We start from the raw sequence: 19,384 nt of genomic DNA on the forward strand, positions 1-19,384 counted from the left end.
ATTTTAACATAGAATTTTGTTCTGAAGAGTTTTTCATGTAAGACTATTAATAAAAAGCCAGCAGAGAGCACTGAGCTGTCAATATTCAGCTTAGTAAATTGAATTAAATACCTTTCACAGGTGAGATAAAACCAAATAGTCAATGTATATAATATTTGTACCAAAGAACCCAACTTGGAAATTTAGATTGGCAAAACTAATAGAAAATACCAGAGACCAGAATACATAAGGATTCCATGAAGTGTCTCTTAAAAAAATTCGTGGACTGAGGATCACTTCTTTCACTGTGTTTTTCTACATTCAGGAGAACAGTAAAGAATTCTTCTGAAGGTTCAATGACATATGGAAGTTGCTACTGTAACAGCCATAGATTCAACTCTCAAGCTTGTAAAAATGAATTTAAGATAGCCACTTAAAGGTGAATTCACTTTGAACACCAGCTACTGTTTCTTTCCTTTTTCAAAAGATACAGAGCTATTGAGAGAAATTATACCATGTGCTAAAGTAAGATTTAATGTATCTCAAAAAACAGGGTGTTACAAAGTATTAATGCATCCCAAGAACATACAACAGGATTGTACTATGTCAGGATGAAAATGGAAGTATTATTGTTAAGACAAATCCCAATTCTCATTTCAGTCTTCTGCTGCCGCTATTAGAGGAGCAATGAAAAATTCCCTTTTCATAACTGCTCAAATGCTGTCCATTTTTCATCCCTGTAAATCTACCACCCTTGCTATCAAAGTTCCCTTTCAATGGGGAACACTAGAAAGACTAGGACAAGCAGATAAGGTCTTACCCAGAGTTTTCCACAGGTTTCCTGCATGACCCCATGTGAAATCACACACAAATCTGTTCCACAGGAACCCTCTCTGTAAATAAAGCTGCCACATGCTGCATACTGGGGTGGGGCAGCTCTATGTTCCTTTCTGCCTCGTACAGAAATGTTTTGAAAGCCATTAGGCAATCACAAAACTTTGGTTTTCTACTTAAACATAGAACTTCCCAACTTTATCAGCGAACTGTTTTGTAATAGTGCTGATAAACTCCACTATCTTCATAGGTAAAAGGATCCTACAGCAACTGGGCACCTCCCATCGGAGCAGTAGGGCAGTACCTGCCAACAGAAATAACCAAGTGAAAAGCTTTTCCCCTCCTTGCTCTCCTCTGCTGACACCTTTACAGCTTGTCATTCAGAGAAACTGAAAACATATGTGGTTTTTAATGTGCTTTACAGCAGTCACATCTAGCAAAGATTGTGCCTGCTCCATACTTCAGTTCTCATGACTCATCTCCAGCTTTCCAGAGGAAAGCAAGTTCCTACTGGGCATCACAGAGCTAGTGATACTTTTTACACTCTCACAAGAGAAACAGAGATTCAGCCTAAAAATTCACTAAGTTTAAAGCAGTGATTAAGCTTACAGAAACACAGGTAAAAGTACAATAAGAAATAAGTGCAAACAGCAGTGCTATATTCTGGCTTACAAGTATAAGATCCATGTAAGTCTGTCAAGACAGACTTTAAAAACATCACTTTATATACAGGACAGTTAGAACTGCACAGTTCAGAACAGCCAGCCTTCCAAAACTGCAATCAAATATGTAAAATACATGCACATGAGGCCTACAACATCCTAACCATCCTATATACTCTAGAATACTCATCTAGTCCCCACAGATTTAAAAGGACAAGAATATGTATATTTATATACACAGACACATATACAAGCATTAAGAAGTTGTATTTGAACTTTCTGGCATTTCATTATCAATGTTCCTACACCAAAAGAGAAATTGTTAAGCATTCAGAATACATTGTGACTACATTTGCATACTATTAGAGAAGACAAAATACCCAAGTTCCATGACTGGAAATATGACTCAGGACAGAATTTTCTCCTAATGCTAAATCTCACAATTAGTGAACACTCAGGCGAAAAAACACACCAGCAGGACAAGAGGTTTTTCACTGTCACTGATAACACAATCTCAACCTTGCTCAAGTTCTATACTTGGCTGCAGTCTAGAGAGATTACTTCAGAATGAGACACAAACCATACAGTCCAACGGTGCAATTGGTGGGTGATCAGTGGAAACCCTAAAGCCTTAGACTGAAGGGAACTCACAGTACAACTCAACAAATGGTATTTTTTCTTGATTTCCCTCAAAAGTAACACAGCTTTGAGGTATTTTTGAACAATTACCCTTGTCTCAGCAGAATAAAAGGTTAGAACAACTTTGGGTTTACCTATTCTATCTCCTTGTTACTTCCTTCTATTCTTCTAGACATCTAATTAAGCACAATATCTTACCCCAGAAGGGGACTGAACTGCTGCCCCTTCACAGCCTTACTGCAGTCCTCTTTCATTCTCCACTGATTCTTCATATGAAATGATTCTTCAAACCAGGAAGCTTTTACACAGCTTCCTTGATCTTGCTCTCTAGGCTAAAACAGGCTCCACACTATTTTAACCTCTGCTTGCCTAGAAGGAGGGTGAGACAGCTGTGATAGAAGGATGACTTACAGTGAGTGGGTAGCATCACTGCCACTAGGAAGAATACAAATCTCTTCTCTTGCAGAAGTGAAAATATGAGCTAGTACCATTAGACAAGATGTGGCAAGCTCACATGAGTCTTGTGTTGGATCTGAAAAACAAACCAAAAGAATCAGATGAGAAATAAAAATCCTGCTGCATCATCCTTTCGTTCCTGAGAAGCACAAGGGAAGTAACAAGTAGAATATATGAGTATCTGAAGATTTTTCTGCCTTGTTTTTTTGTGCAGTCTCCCCTCCCAAAATATTTCCCTAATATACAGTATCTACAGCTGACATCGTTTTCCGAAAGATAAGCATGAAAAATTCAGGTTAGCCACATTCTCCCGTATAACTAAGCAACTTGAGTTTTAGTCTACTAATACAGTCTGAGAGCAATGCATTTTGTAACAGAAACCTTTCCTGCTCTGAAGACCCAGAACTCTGCACAAATGTGTAACTCTACTGAGGCTGTGGGGAACCCACCCAAACATCCTGTCAGCACAAAACAAGAAAGAAGAATCCTGAACAGAAATAGATGCCAGGGTACTACACTCCTTGACACACTTGTATCACTATTCAGCTGTTGCTTTGAAGCAACTAACGCAGGGTTTTGACATTTAGTCAAATGCACTTTTTCTGAGGACAACACAATTTTACAGTTTTAGCAGCCTGCAGGACTTCCCTGTACAATGTGAGTACTACCAAACAGAAATGGCTTATGACAAAGTTTAACGTGCTCCATTTGAGCCAAAAAGGGACAATGGTTTAATCTGCCTTTATATTCATGGACTGCATGGTCCTTCATTCCAATTATTAGATTTGGATTTCTATTGCACCAAGTCAGTTACCATATCAGCTTAATGATGAATTTTCCAATAGTTTGCAATCAATCAGCCCCAGATTAACCAGTGTCTGAGTACCACATACAGTTTATAAGAACTAGCACATTGTTAAACTTTCTCCAATGCTGAGGCTTTCCTGATCTTTCTTCAAAATCAATACGAGAAATAGAATTCTTCAAATTACTTGTGATAACAGTTTTGAATTTAGATTCCTATTACAATTTAACTTTTTCTTAGCAATTACTTCTCCATGCTGTCATAGACTACAGCTTTAATTCAGTAATGAAATCAAATTCTTCTGCATTTCTTGAATTGACATTACTGTCCTTATTTAATATTATTCTTACAGTCTTAGCAAATTTTCCAAGAAAAGAGGAAATTCTTTTCCCTGTTTTCAACTCAAGAGTTTTGAGCTATACTTTTGCCTTCTCCTATCAGCTGTCTACATTTAATATCTCCTAATTTTACACTCAATTTCTCACTTCTTCTATATCGATTCCTAAAAATGCCACTGTCCCCATCTGGTTTGTAGTTTAAACATCTGTGATTTAATTTTAGGGTAATTCAACTCATGAACTTGGGCATTTTTAATCGTCTAAGTATTAAGGGTGGAAGTTTTTTAAACTAGAGTAAGAAAGAACACTTGATGTGTTAACTTTGATATTTTTGATTAATCTAAGGTTCTTTCATTGTACTGCCTTTTAAGATTAGAATCCTAAAATAGCTATTAATATAAGAGCCTATTGACATTTTTAGCCTGTAGGAACATGCAGTGGGCAGAGGCAGCTGAAATAACAACATATTTGAGCAATGAACCAGCTTTATGATTTTATTACTCAGACTTTCCCAAATCTATGGCTGGCATTTTTCCCAGTAACTCAAAAATTAAGCTGTTCTACATTTGAAACTTCCAACTAATCATATATTAAAAACTTCTCATGGTTAAGGCAACAGAATAACCTTATAAAAAGCCTTTGAAAAAAACGCAATGAGCTAGATCTGAAAATTTTGTCTCTAATTCTGTGCTATTTGCATGAAAAACACAAGAAAAACAGGAAAAAATATCTGATATAGGCTACAAAGAACTATGTTAGTTACTTGGAGTATATTACATATCATATTGAAGTAACAGGGACCCCAGAAGGACCTTAAAGGAAAGGGACAGATATAAAGAGACACAACCTAAGCATCCTTCACTGGGCACTTTAGGCCATCAGCAGTTTAGGAAGCCGATGGTTGTATCAACCACTTAGTCACTCCATAAAGCCAAGTCATGTCTTTATGGTTCCACAATCTTTCCACATTTTTGCATAGACATCAAGTTTTCCTCCTTCCAAAAGGAGGAAATTTCCCCCACAATTTACTGGTTTCAAGAGATCTCTTCTGACCAGTGAGCATTTGTATGAATTTGTTTCTGAATATTTTGCAACACCGCTATGCAATTTCTAAAATCATCTGGGAAATCCAGATCAGCTCAATGGCACTGTTGATTAATTTATAATTTTTTTTTGTGTCTGTGTAATAGAAAAGTAACCTACATTTGTACAGACATACAAGCATTCGACATCAGAAATTTTCTAGAGTTTGATGCACTGGTAGAGAAGGATAAACTGAGCAATAAACATATCTCACAGTGGATGACTATAGCTCATATGAGCATCATAGAGGGATGTTCATTTAATGCAGAACTGAGAAAATTAATTATCTGGTACCCAAGGGGAAAAAAAGAATGAACATGCAATAACTGACCTTTCAACAATTCTACAGCAATTGATTAAGCTGTTTTGTACTGTATTAGTCCTAAGGAAGCTACACATTTCTGACTATTTCCAGAAGAGCCTACCAGAAGTGTAGCAAAGACTCAGTCTGGCAATAGAGTGCAATTTGGTGTAAGTCTGCATCAAGCAGAACTGGGCCCTTGGGGAGGAAGCAGCCAATTCTCCCCCATCTCAAAGTTGGCCATTTATCCCCACAGCAAGTTCTACTAAAGCCAGTAGCAATATGACTGCAGAGAGAAATTAGAGTGGAAAGTTAATCAAATTAATAACTAAAGAGGGAAAAAGCCAAATCTTTAGCCATAGCGTTTGCAGAGTCGTTTCACTGCACCCACATGCTGCAAGCATAAAGATGATGAAAAGAGCAAACCAGGCACCTGCTGACTGGAGGGTAGAGTAGAAATACCTCTTTCAAAGGCCACATGGGACTATGGGGTTTACACTGAAAATGGAAGTAGGAACAAAGCAGGAACAGTAAGAAAGCAAGTATTTTCTCCAAAACAACCTGCACCAGACACCTTCTAAAATGCAGAATTTAGTGAATGTAAGCAGAAGTTAACAGTAACGCCAAGTCTGACTGAAACCAAACATTAAAATCTTACCGTTTGCCTGATGGATAAGCTAGTCTCAAGTGTCATTATACAGTGCTAGCTTTAATTGCTCCCAGCTAAATATAGCTTTCAGAATTTAATAGCTCCCCCTCAGATTTTCTGTCTTTCAAGGAGGGAAAAATCTTCTCGTTAGGAAAAGCACACAGGCATACACAGTGGCACGTTACCACAGCAAAGCAGGAAGCAAACCATTAAGATGATTACATTAGTCTCCAACACTCATTCAGAACTCTTGTTTTTCAACAGACCAAATGTTTCTCCGTTCCACCACTCTGGTTCCAGTTACAGCAGGTGATGGAAGCACGCATACCTTTTCAAACTAAGCCATTTTGCTCCTTTATTAGCAGACTGCAAATCTTGCTTGCCCTGTGCTTCCAGTCAAAGATGTTGTCTTTGTCAGCAAGCTGGTGTGGTGCCCGCACACTTCTTCCTGTGCCACCACCTCGCTGGGCACCATGGGGCAGGAAGAAGAACAAGGCTACACACTCAGACACAGCCTGCCCCTTCCCTGCAGCCACTGCACTGGCACAGCTTACACAAGGGGGTCCAAAATCTGCTGGAACAGCTGAGACTGCAGCACTCTGATAAAGGCATGAAACAAATTCTCTCTTCTGCCTTCTAATACCCAATATAGATCTCAAAAAAATGTGACGAAAAGTTCCATATAGCAAGCTTCATTTTCCCCTCTCCGAGCTGATAACGGGTTTCACTCAGAAAACTTGGCTGAGAGCTAGAAATGTGCTCTACAAAGTCAGCATTTCTGTTCACCTTCATTTTAGAGGTCATTATGTAATTAAAGTGCTCACAATTTTTCTACAGTCCATGGAGTTAAATTAAAAGTAACAATGACAAGTCTTCCCACTTTCCCTCAGGCTAGAACTCCAAAGTTTGTTCTCTCCCCTCCAAACCATCACCTGTCCATCTTACTATTTTCTTTCCGGTTTCATCCATCCCCTTCTCCTTTACTTAGTGAGGAAAAGAAGAATGATGCTACTTAAGGAAAATAAAGTATTTACGAGACTTTATGAATCACCAAACGCCACATTACCTGGCCCTTCACTTCAGCTGTACAATTCCAGGATTGCCTGTGTTAGAGCTGTGCAAGCACTTTAGAAACACTGCCTGGAGGGCTGCCAAGAAGTACCTACCACACTGAACAAGACCAAAGGTGGTATGCCACTGATTTCCTGCCCTCTGACCTACCATTTCTGAGGTACAGACCAGGCTGAATGAAACAGGCTAAAGGAACTATGTCTGTTTGCTGTTTAAGAGAGGTTTTAGAGCAAGCCTCCTGACATGCACTGTTCCGCATTGGGACATCTATGCTCTACTGCTAGCTGAGATGCCCCAGAACACAAAGGCTCCCCAGGGTCAGTGCAGGTGCAGACTTCATTTACCAATTTCTGGTGAAGTACAAAGTCATGACACTCATTCCCATTAAGATTTTTCTTTCTGAAGTAACAAATCAAAGTGTGGATAAATAACATCAAAAGTAGGGATGAGTACTGGAGGCACTTTGTATACTGGGTCTGGTTACTCTTACAGAACTTGTTTTTATTTTAAAACTCTGCCAATCACAACAGACTACTTAGAACAAATGAAGGTTAAGAAAACCCACAAAGTGTACAATACATCATGCATGTACTGTGGATAAATATAGTCTTAGTGCTATGTGTTAGCTGCTATGAATCAGAGCTCAGTGCCCTCCACAGGGCTCTTCCGAGTTGAGCTGTTCCGCTGTCAGGCAGCAGCGAGCAGCAGGCAGAGCAGGCAGGCTGTCAGCCAGGGCTGCACAAGTCCTGAGCACCAAACAGCCTCTCACCCTCTCCCCACACCTGAAATCAATCACCATGTGAGGTGCAGTGAGTACAGACTCACCACACGCTGCCTTTTAGGAAATCAGCAGAAAATCCCACGCAAGCGAAAGGAGAGAGGAACAGTGGAGATCAGCCAATACAACTGCAGCATCAGACCAGAAAGAAAGAACCCAGCTACGGTGGACAGACACATAATGCTTCTAAATCTGGATCTGGGGATTAACAGGAGAGAAAAGATACCAGAAAAAGGTAATTTGTTTTCTTGCCATCCATCATACTAAAGAGATTTTGCCCTCCTCTCCAAAATTAGAACACCTACAGTGTAACTCCTTCCCCTCTTAAGAGTTATGTGTATATAAAGAAAGCCACAAAAAAAAAAAAAAAAAAAAAAAAAGGCATTATTGGCCTCAGGTCAGGACAATTGTGGCCTAAATATTCACAAAACTGTCACGAAAGCATTAATTCAAAAGAAATCACATTAAAACAACAAGATCCATCAGAGTAAATATATAACATCTACCAGAATAAATATATACTATCCTACAGAAGCATCAACCTAATCAGTAAGTTTATTCAAAGGCATTTTCTTGAAAAGAAAAATAAATTTAAAAAAATAATGTGATCAGTCAAGATGTCGACAAATTCCAGAATCTATTTAATTACCAGATGTTTTTCTCTACATCTGATGACCTGCAAATTTGCCTTACTGTAGCAATGGTTGCTGATAAACCCTGGCAACATCTATATCTACTACTGTATTTGTGATTGAAAGAAAATGACATAACTATTTTCAGTTAATAATTTATACTCTCTTAAATGCAACATGAGGGGGTTTTTTATGTTTATAAAATATAAAAAGTCTCATTTAAGTGAGCAGTTTCACATATACTGGCTTTCTCCTTCTCCCTTGCTCCTTATGTAGTTCCCTGCTGATTCAAAGCTATATTCTATCTGGGTGTTCAAGGTTACGTTAGGAGGGGGGACAGACTCTAGAGATTATTTATATGGCAGGACTTCAAACAATTGATCCAGCTGTATCTCAAATGACCTGATAAAGAGGCATTAAAATAATGAGGAGAGATAAAGATGGGTGAAACACTGCAGCATTTCAGAGTCACTCAGCAGGACTCTCCTGCTCAAGGATTCTCAGTTATGACACAAGGACACTGACCATGAAGGACAAGGTGACACACCCAGGGAGGGTGTTACAGATGAAAGTGAGAAGTGAGAGTTGTTGGGCACCCACACAACCTCTACATCCAACCCCTATGCACAAGTAAAGGAAAATGAGAGTGTGACCAAGAAGGACTCTTATCTCTGATGTTTGATACAGGGCTGAAAGTCCTAGCACTGATTAGAACAGGGTTCAGGTAGACAAGTAGTCTGCCTGGGTAAACAGGCATGACGAGATAAAACATTCTAAAGTATTTGTGTATTTACGAAAAACAGGCCTCCACTACAATACTAATGCACCTGAACTAAATACAAGATTTAATATCATAGGGACAACAGCATCTTAGTGGCTAAAGCATAATGAAATGCACATGTTATTCAAAAAAAAGCCCATAGAGGTAGGGGGTCTTCAAGCATACACTACTTAATATTGTGATATATTTAAAAAAAAAAAAATCCCAAACAAATCATTGCAAAAGAATTTATGGAATCTGAGTTAAAAAAAAATAAAAAACACCAAACCAAAACCAAGCACACTTAAAAAAGACAGCCTTGTTCAGAGTCTGCAGTAGATTGCTACAGACTTTATCACAATAAAAAATATCCCAGTAAGTTGGGCATTACAAGACATTAACTTCTGACTCATATGAAGTTTAAGTAGTCAGGTAGATTGAGGAGTTGAGACTCTCTGAATTGAAAATGCTGAGTTGCTGCTTCATTAAATGTGCATAAACAAATCTGGAAATGCCTCATGGGATGCAGCATGCAGTAGATAACTTGAAAGAGGCCCAACTAGGTAAGCATATCACCACAGCTCCCAAAAGGCAGAGAAGAAGTTGATTAAAGAAGTTGCACCTCAGATGTTAAAGTACAGGAATAAAGTTAGAGCTTAAAAAAATTTGATTTAAAAGATATTAGAAACTGAATTTTTCAGCAACACATACAAACTATGTGAAGTAGAGCCCTGGAAGTGAAAATTTCTTAATAAAGAAACAAGTCTAGGATGTCGACTACAAACAGACTTGGAAACTACCAAAACCAGCATGAAATTAAAAGTAACATCTTCCTGAGCATGTGTGAAGAAAAATATATTAAATCACTAAAAGATTTCAGAAAAAAAAATTAAATAAAAAGAAGCTGATTAAATTGTACATAGAGCTGCAAACAAAACTTTCATGTATGCTCAAGCTTTTGCATCTACTTCACCTCTAGCCAATAAAATAATTTAAAACCTACAATGTGTATCTCTAAAGCAGACAAAAAAACCCCAGTTGGAGATATTCTCTAACAGCAGAACAGCAAACAAAATAACTGTCTTCAGAGTTGAAGCTGAGGGGAGAAAAGCAAAATGACATCAGCCCTACTACAATCAGTACCATGCAGACAATAGTAACAGAGTAACTTTTTACAAAGAATTAAAAACAGACAGGAGAAATCTTAGATCTCATCTGGACTTGACAACAGCTACATTAAAAAAAAAAATTAGTAATGGTGTTAATTGGTCAAAGAATTCAGAAGAGACTGGCCACAGACAATAAAAAATTATCAGTCTGGACATGAATCACCAGAAGAAGTTGTCAAGAATTATTTATTATTAATTTGAGCTAGTTTTATTTAATAGTCCTACCACTGGCAAGGGAATGGAGGAGTCTACTAAAAGTTGCTGCTGACAAAAGGTAGAGAGGCACATCTGATGCACTAAGCAAGTAGGACAGCAGGTGAGAGGAGCCACATGAACAGAAGCAGTGACAGGGAATGCCATTCATTACCCCTGGAGGCAAGGTCAGGCTCCAAGGAGTGAGCCAAGCACAAATTCTGCTGAGACAGAGGGAAGTGACCAAGGAGAGGAAAGTACTCACATGCATGGAATACATGCCTGATCAACTCATTAGCAAATTGATGAAGGTATGAAAGGAGAAAAGAGCTACCCATGACTTAAATGAAGGCATTTTCTACAGAGCCATATAGGGAAACATAAAAAAAAAAAAAGGCACTGCCAGTAGCTAATCTGGTCAGAAAACTGAAAAATAGCACCTAAGACACAGGTGAGATATATGTAAGTTTATGCAAGGAAGATTGACAAGAATAGACAAGAAACTGGCAAGAATATTGTCCTGAAATGAACACCATGAGCATCTCTAATCAGCCATATCCCGAGATTCCCTGCATCTCTTCAAGTCTAAATGCAAACCTTCTAAACTGACAGTGTCAGTTAGCATCCCCTAAACAGGCAAAGAGAAAACCATGTTACAAAGGGGGCACATGCTCTTATAAATACCAGCTTTATCCAGCTGGGCATACAAACTGGTTGTGGGTACTTTCAGCCAGAATCCTGGAATAAAATTTTAGTCCAAGTGCATAAGCTTTTAAATGATTTGTTAATGAGACAAGCTTTGACTACTTTATGATGATGCTTGGGAACTTTACAAAAAAGGAATATACAAATGCATTGACTGCAGCAAATACTGAACATGAGAACCCAGGAACTCTCTTCCAGTCGTATTATGTGTCAGTACAGCTACCTTCAGCAAGGAAGTCCTTATATACCACTTGCCAATGTTATTATCGTTGATTTAATCTGGGCTGAAAACTGACCTTGCCTTAATACTCTTAGGTTTCCATTAATACAAAGAAATTACTTCATCTTTACTCGCTTACACATATTTTTTCTGTGCAAAGTTTTTGTGTGTCTTTATGGTTTTTTTTTAAGGAAGACAATTTTTAAAAGTGGCAGATCAAGGAAATAGTATGTTTTAGAATCTATGTTTAGGCTACCAGTCATAGGTAGCTTCAATTACACCAATTCTGACAATGAAAGTTATGCTTATTTTCTTCTTGATTTGATGTCAAAGCTTTGCATGTCCTTGCCTTTCTAAAGACAACTACAGCCCCCAGAGTTCTGGGACTCAGAGAAACAAGCACTTCAGAATCTCACTGCAAGGAGGAACTAGGAGATTAGAACTACTCCCTTCTTCAAAGTCAATCTGAGCACAAATCTAACCCATCCATGCCTTGCAATTTTTGTTTGCACTCCTCCTACACTTTGCAAAGCATTTTTGCATGCAAATGTGTCAGTGGCATTCAAAGACTGGGCAAAACAGTTTCATAAGATGACTTGGCTGTATTTACTCAAAACACTCTCATGATTTTCAAGGGCCAAAAAAACCCACAAGGAAACAAAAAAGCAGTCAGTAAACCAGAATAAAAAGAGAAGAATTTAAGTTTTGTACATTAATATTTAAGAAAAAATATAAAATCTTACTTTCCTGCCCTTCATCCCTAGCTCCATTACAAAATACCACCCTTCCTCTCAGCTGTAAGTGCATAATGCTGGGCTAATATAAGACATGATTTTATCAATAAATTAGTGTACAACAAATGCACAGCCTATACCATCTCTCTTCTTAAGTAAGCCATCACAAGGTAGATCAAGTAGCAATGCACTTGCAGAGTGTTGAGTAATGATATTAAGAAAGAAAATCCCTCAAGAATTCTAGTTCTGCAAGATGTGAGTGCTGGGAAACAGGCCATAGTGAGAAAGGGATTGCGTCTTTCTAACAGTCAAGAGACAAACTTTTTTTTTCTTTTTAGCTTAGAACATAAAATTCACTTAACAGCAAGCAAATATGAACCTTTTGTAGAAGAGCTCTGCAGACTGAACTACTATTTAAATTTGAGCAAACCAGAAGCAAACAACTCTCATTCTGCACTGAATAGAAGGGTGTGTTCATGCTAACCATGCATTCTAGTCATATTAAAGTAAATAATGCAAACTCACTTGACAAGAGTGTTTGGTAGTTCAGTGTGAACCGTCATGTCTGGAATGCCAACACTGAAATAGTATCCACAGCTAGGAAAACACCAATGTCTTCAAATGCTGAGCTGTGCCCCAGAAACCAAGATTTCCCAAGCCTCTTCAAACAGGAAGCTGTTACCTCCCAAAGTGAGAGCAGTCACTTGATGTCACTGAGATACAGGCATTGTTCTAGCACCAAATTACTATGAAATTATGAAAACCACTTCTTTAAAAACAGATGGCTGACACTACAGCCAAAAATAAATGGGAAGTTGCATTTTCCCTGCTCAGCTTATTAAAGTAATCAACTAGGATTAAAAGCAGATTATTAAACTTCTCTGGTGAAAACAATTACTTGTATGCATTTAAAGATACTCAATGGTGTCCCATTACTTGAAACTTGATCTTTTAAAACATAATATTATCTTCAAGGAATCTTCAGTACACCAACAATTGCACACATATGACATGGCAGAAGAAAGTGTACTCAATTGGATACTTAAGTGTTCCAACAATAAAGGAAAAAACAGAATTTATAAACCACATTTATCAAATAGACCATTTTGTCAAAGCCTGACATTACTTCCTTTTTCTTATTTCAAAAACAAGCAAACAAACAGCAAGTGTTATCAGCGAAAGTGTTATCCTGGCAATGGCTCTGCTGTTGATTTTCAAGTGCAAGCATTGATCCTGCTGAACTTCAGGTAGTAAAGTACAATATAGTATTATACACAGGAAAATAAGCTGTAAAATTGTGTCCCTGTGTGGAGAAGACTGTGATTCAGCCATCCTGTGGAAAATTCTAACCTCTTATCTCCGAATCTGAAGTTCCATATTTATTCTGTGAGTGAAAAAACATGATTTCAGCAAAGCATTTGAATTCCTGTTCTAAGAAATAGGATGTTAAAAAAGCTTGTTTCAACAAAACGAACTGGATATCAGCTAAAACGCAAGAACTTAGTTTATCCACAGTAGCACTTCCCAACCTCAGCAAGTTCTCCTTCCTCAACAATTTGATGCCCTCTAAGCACTGGGAGATATTTAATAATAATTATTAGTTTTATAAGTTTTTAAGTTTATTATTAGTTTTATTAGTTTATTATTAGTTTTGTAAGGTTTATAAAGTTATAATCATGAGTGCTTCTGGTTTAATGTCTTACAGTTGAAACTGGTAGATTTGAAACACTAAGGAATCTGCAAGTGAACTCACTGGTGTGATTTTTTTTTTTAAACAACAGGAAAGAATGAATGTGTTTTATACTTCCTGAATTTCAGCAGCTATGGCAGTAGTGTAAGAACAATGAATTGTTAACTTCCTAGTTAGGTCACTCAGTAAAACAATATCAGTACCATTCAGTTAAGGAAGACATGAATCAATCATAATACTTTGGGTCGATATTTTTGGCACAGAAATTTTCCTGGAATCTAAACCTAGCTGGCTGCCTTCTCAGCCCTGAAGTGGTACAGATACCACAGTTGCAGGCAAATAAGGGTCCATGATACATCTTAGTTGAGAGTCCATGATACATCTCTGTTGTCCATCATTCTATTCACTAAATAGTATTTGACACAAGTAAGAGCACACCTACTGAATTCACAACTTAAAAACCAATATCTTTCTTGCCAAGACATGACAAAATCCTGTAGACCAACACCCAAACTCTTTTCCTTACATTAATCCTTACCATGACCTTAATCAGAAAGCAAACAAATATTATCTCTTCTTTCCTAACATGGTTGTTACTAGAGTTCAATAATAGGACAAGATTTAGCCTAGATTATTCTCTCTTCATATACATATTGCTGTTATTTGACTTCAGTATCAAGCAGAATTAGAATTACAAATTAGAATACCCCAGTAGTTTTAGCTCTTTCTAAAACTCAGATTCTCTCAGACAAACATCAACAATCCTCCACAAGAAGCCTACTCCAATCATGGATGCACTCTGTTGTATGAGATGACCTGTATCCCAATCACAAGGTTATTATTGGCTTTGTTAAGGCCCAGGCAAGACCAGGAAAAAAACCCACCAAGACTCTGGCTGGCTTTTTAAAATTAATTTGTTCATCAAAGATTCTGAAGAGCAAAGTTGAACTACACTAAGCTTCAAAATATCCTAGTAAAATTATCACAGAATGGTTCAAGTTGGAAGGGACTGGTTCAGTTGGAGGGCATCTGGTTCAACCCCCCACTCAAGCAGAATCACCTGAAACAGGTTATCCAGGATCACATCCAGAAAGCTTTTGAGTATCTCCAAGGAGGGAGACTCCATCTTCTCTGGGCAACCTGTGCCAGTGCTCAGTCACCCTCCCAGTGAAGGAAAAACTTTCTGATGTTCAGATGGAACCTCCCTGATTTCAATACCCATTGTCTCTGCTCCTCTCACATATATTAAGAGGTGACAAAGCCATTGTCAGAATGTTACCTTTTAAGGAAACTGAACATGGCTGTTCTGAGTAATTCAGCTAACCCTATTTAACAGTAACAGCAAGTAAGATGGAGTTCTGACAAGTTCCCAGGGTAGACCATAGAGTCCTATTAATTACTCTTATTAGCAAAAAAAAAAAAAAAAAAAAAAAAAAAATTAGGGAGAAGCCATCTCTTCAGGCACAGTCTTAACACCTTTTCCTTATTTTTTTTTTCTTTATTCCAATATTGCTTATTTAATAAGCAAATACCTTCAATCTTTCAAAATGTTGTCAGCTCCAAATAGCATGATGCATTCTAGGTGGCCTGCCTTCTTTGGAAGTGGTGAAGTCATTGCTAAAAGGATGGACCTGCTACCTAAATGGCTGCACATCTCCCATGAACTAAGAGCTCACGTGCCTCTACACTGCACAGACACACAGATACATCCAGTTGAGGGGGGAAACCCCACACAGCTACCAAACTGCAGAAAGGCATCTCTCAGCAAGTACCAGCCTGCCTTCCTTTGGCAAGCAGCAAGGTATCAGGGAGTGAACATGAGAAAGGCACCACAAACTCCTAACCACAGTCATCTTGAACTAGCAGAGACTCAGTAGCCCACATCCTTTGGAGCTCGCTTCATCTGCTCCCAAATACACAGACAATCACTCGCCTGTCTTCAGGATCATTGTTGCTGCTGCTGATTTACACATTGTTATTTTAAATCAGTCAAGCACTACCACAGAAGATTAACAGACACTTGCTGTTTCTTTTTTTAAGGCATACGAGACTGTCAGTGACTGAATCATGTTCACAGTGAAACTTCCTCCCTTCCTCCCATCATAAATTGCACTTAAATTCAGATTTTATGCTACCAGAGCTTTGTGTAGAGAATCTCAGCACTTGTATTTGTCACAAGCAAGAGATATTGAAAAGTAATAGAATCATTCACTCTCCTTCAGAGCATACTGTTTTATGAGACTATTAAACAAACTTCTTTTCTGGCAGCACAGTTACAGCCAGTGCAGTCTCAGCCGCCAGTATGAGCAAGATCCATTCCACATCATACTCAGGGCAGATGCCATGGTTATGCCTCACAGCCTGAGGTGGCACTAGAACCTTTTTGACAGTAACACTTAGCATGACTGGTCTCAAAGTCGTATGTTGTTACTGCAGACAGGACAGAAAAAGTTCTGTAAAAATAAGAATTGTACATTTCACTTTGGCAACTATGAGCATGAAGTAACTCCATACCTCCTCAAGGCTATTTTTCTAGGCCCACTGACAAAGCAATTATCTTGGAGAAGAGAGAGACATTGCAATAAAATGTTTTTAACATGCGTGACTGGCAAGATGGAAGAAAGTAGTAGCAGAGACCTACATCCTACTCTTCTCACATGAAAACTTGAAGGGCAGGACTTAACCTTCTGTAACTAGCAGAATTAACAGAGACACAGATGGGCTTGTGCACTGAGAAGGATAAAGTCTCCTGCACACATGGTTCTTTCACTGATTGCCAGGCTGTTCAGAAATTGTCTCTTCAGGGGTTTCAGCTACTCTCTAGGCAGAATATACACGGGAGGCAAATGGAGTATATGCACACAGCTGCTCCTTATCAGAGCCATTAACACCAGGAGCTTCATTCCTTTTCATCAACAACTACATGAAAGTGGAACAGACTAAAACTGGAACAGTAAAAAAGTGTTCAGTGTGACTAGGAAAAGCCTCCAGAATGATGAGAATAAGTGGCATCAGATAAGAGAGAAGTGACCTAAAAGTGACCTAAGAGACTGGCACAAGAGATAGGAGATTACAGTCATGATAACAGACTCTGCAGTATCATCATGAGCAATAATAAAATAATTAGCTCCAAATAAGATGGGAGAAAAGTATGACTACATTCAGTAAAGGAAATATTTCAGATTTTTACCTTCATCAGAGGATACACAGAATGGCCAGAAAGCCCAACTTTTCTTTTTTTTTTGTTCTAAGTACAGCAATTACATACAATTGTTGCATGACAACTGTAGTACCACATACCACGGTTTTGCTGAGATTTTTTTTCAGGTTTAAATTCAACCAGCATACAGACAGAACGTGAAGATGACTTAAAAAGTTGCTAACATGCAAAGATGAATCAATAGAAAAATGCCTTTAAATCTCAATCTATGCATTACATTGGGAAGCAGAGGGAGATTTGTTTACACACTCATGTTAATATAATTGCCAAAGAAAATGTTCAGAAGGAAATAATTAAGTGTTGACATGGCAGCAGCTGTGTTTGCCAAACTAAACATGATTCAGGTATCAAAACCCCGTAACTTAAAGACTAGAGAGGAAATGTTCAGTTCAGGTACTTGGAGTTTAACAACTGGACTTGAAAACGACAAATCTAAAACCACAGATATATACACACACCTCATGGCTAGACAAGGAATGCAGAGCTTGCCTAGTATGCTTCTCAGTGACTTCAAAGGACGAGTCTTCACAGTCGAAACAGTTACAATATCGATAGAGACACATAAAACATTTTATCTGCAGCCTTCCCCCTGTGACCTACCAGATGCATTTAGGCAGCCACTATTTTTGTGTCAGGATGTCTGTCTCACAGCCAGATGTACAATTATTTAGTTTAGAGATATCTCTAAGAGCTAGATGCATATAGCAACTCTCAGTGTGCTAGTTCAGCTTAGGGCTTAGTGGTCAGTGAAAGTCAGTTCTCTCTCTCATTTGTTCCTCCTGTTTCACATAACAGGGATTCCTGTCAAGTCTTGCTTATCAGTACATATTTTCCACAATTTGAAAGGCATGTCTAGAACAGCCTGCATTCAAAGACTGAGAATCATTAGCAAATAGCAAACAGACATTTTTGCTGTTTGCTCAGCACCTGCCAGATTGAAAGCAGCTCAACTCTATTTCTTTTCTTTCATGGTTAACATCATGGAGTGCCCAGACGCTGAAATAGGATTAGGCCCTGCTGTGCTCAGTGCCACACACCAACACGTGACTTCTACCCTAAGGAGCCTGCACTGAGTCAGGCACACCAGACAGGCAGGACAGGAGAGACTGAGCTGCAATGGCCAAGTACATTTCTCAGTTCCAGCTACCATTCCTAGAGTCCTCACTGCTTTTAGCAGCAAGGCAGGTACCAGACTTGGCATTGAATTTGTATTTTAGAAAAAAACCAAAACCAAACCCCCTGAACAAACAAGAAAACCCAGCAGCCACAACAGCTCTGATCATTTAATAATTATCTCAGTTGCAACAGCTGAACAGAGAAAATCAGAAAGAATTCATTCGAATTCTCAGTTTTCTTCCCCAGCTGAATCTGCCCTCAACTTCACTTTTAAATGTTTCAAGTGACTTGTAACAACATGCATGAGCTTCATGCTGACAGAGTTCCAAAACCCCAACACTGTTCATTCATGTCATAGGTTCATACATAATAGAATCTATTTCTGAAGATATACCCTATGTGAAAGCCACAAGCATCTTCAAGAACTTTGCACGAGTAACATGCTAAAACAGATTGAAAGAAGGAGTTACAGATATCCTGCCTCCCAGGGTGAGACCCAGAGCTGTGCTTTTCTTAGCTATTGTGCCTACACCTTTACTTAGGCTATCATAGTCATTAGCATCAACACCCACATTCACTCAACCTTGAAGGCAGACAGAAAACCTCCCTCTAAGGTAATTAGAAATTAACATGGAGAAGATACATTTTCTGCTAGAAGGATAAAGACAAGTACCCACAACAGGACAGAATGTTACAATACACAAAACCTTGCCCTTCAGATAAATGAGAAACTTTAGCAATGAAATATGTATTTCAAGGCATAGTATTCAAGGGCATAGCACAAGTGACAGCTGCAGGAGCCTAAAAACAGTGTCTGCCCCCCAAAGTATAATGTTTGAACATAATCACTAATGCAGAAGACAGACATGCAAATCCAGCATCTCAAAGAGCAGAGCAGGGTAAATTTGGTAACATATTAGTCCCGGTCCAGAGAGTTGTTTGTCAGATCCCAGTGTAGCTGCATCCTATTATCTGAAACTTGATACAGAAAAAGAGCAATTAGATTCTCCTAGAAGTTTCTTTGGTAGTGGTGTATCACAGTATCCATACCCCAGCCTTTTACCAGCAAAACTTTGCTACTTTGGTAAATCAAATCTTAACTGTTCTAAAGTAGATTAAATTTAATGAGATCAAAATATGCTGCTACAGATACTACACTGCTTCTGACATGTAAAAGTACCTCATGCACAGTAACATACTCATTCTGCTGCCTCGTTCTTCACTGCATGGTTCTGAAATACACTTTGCAGCAAATCCAACTTAAACCTAAAGCATATCAGCACCTTAGATATGAATTAACTTTTCTATAGAGAGCCTTTTTTCATTTGGTAGCTAAGAGCACCATTTGTAG

The 19,384-nt window shown here is 38.4% G+C and overlaps 1 protein-coding gene across 6 annotated transcripts in view; it reads right to left on the reverse strand.

The window, feature by feature from the left end:
• Window positions 1-19,384, reverse strand: part of OSBPL3 (oxysterol binding protein like 3) — an 87,173-nt gene that overhangs the window by 65,671 nt on the left and 2,118 nt on the right. For 5 of the 6 annotated variants that reach the window (XM_058833009.1, XM_058833010.1, XM_058833007.1 and 2 more), the window contains exon 2: window positions 2,526-2,646. The exons of the other annotated variant lie outside the window; for it this stretch is intronic. The gene's annotated coding sequence lies outside the window, so the exon portion shown is untranslated. The remainder of the gene's footprint in view (window positions 1-2,525; window positions 2,647-19,384) is intronic. 6 annotated transcript variants of the gene reach the window in all.

This window comes from Poecile atricapillus, chromosome 2, assembly GCF_030490865.1.
Source record: "Poecile atricapillus isolate bPoeAtr1 chromosome 2, bPoeAtr1.hap1, whole genome shotgun sequence".
In the NCBI taxonomy this organism is placed as follows: Eukaryota; Metazoa; Chordata; class Aves; order Passeriformes; family Paridae; genus Poecile; species Poecile atricapillus.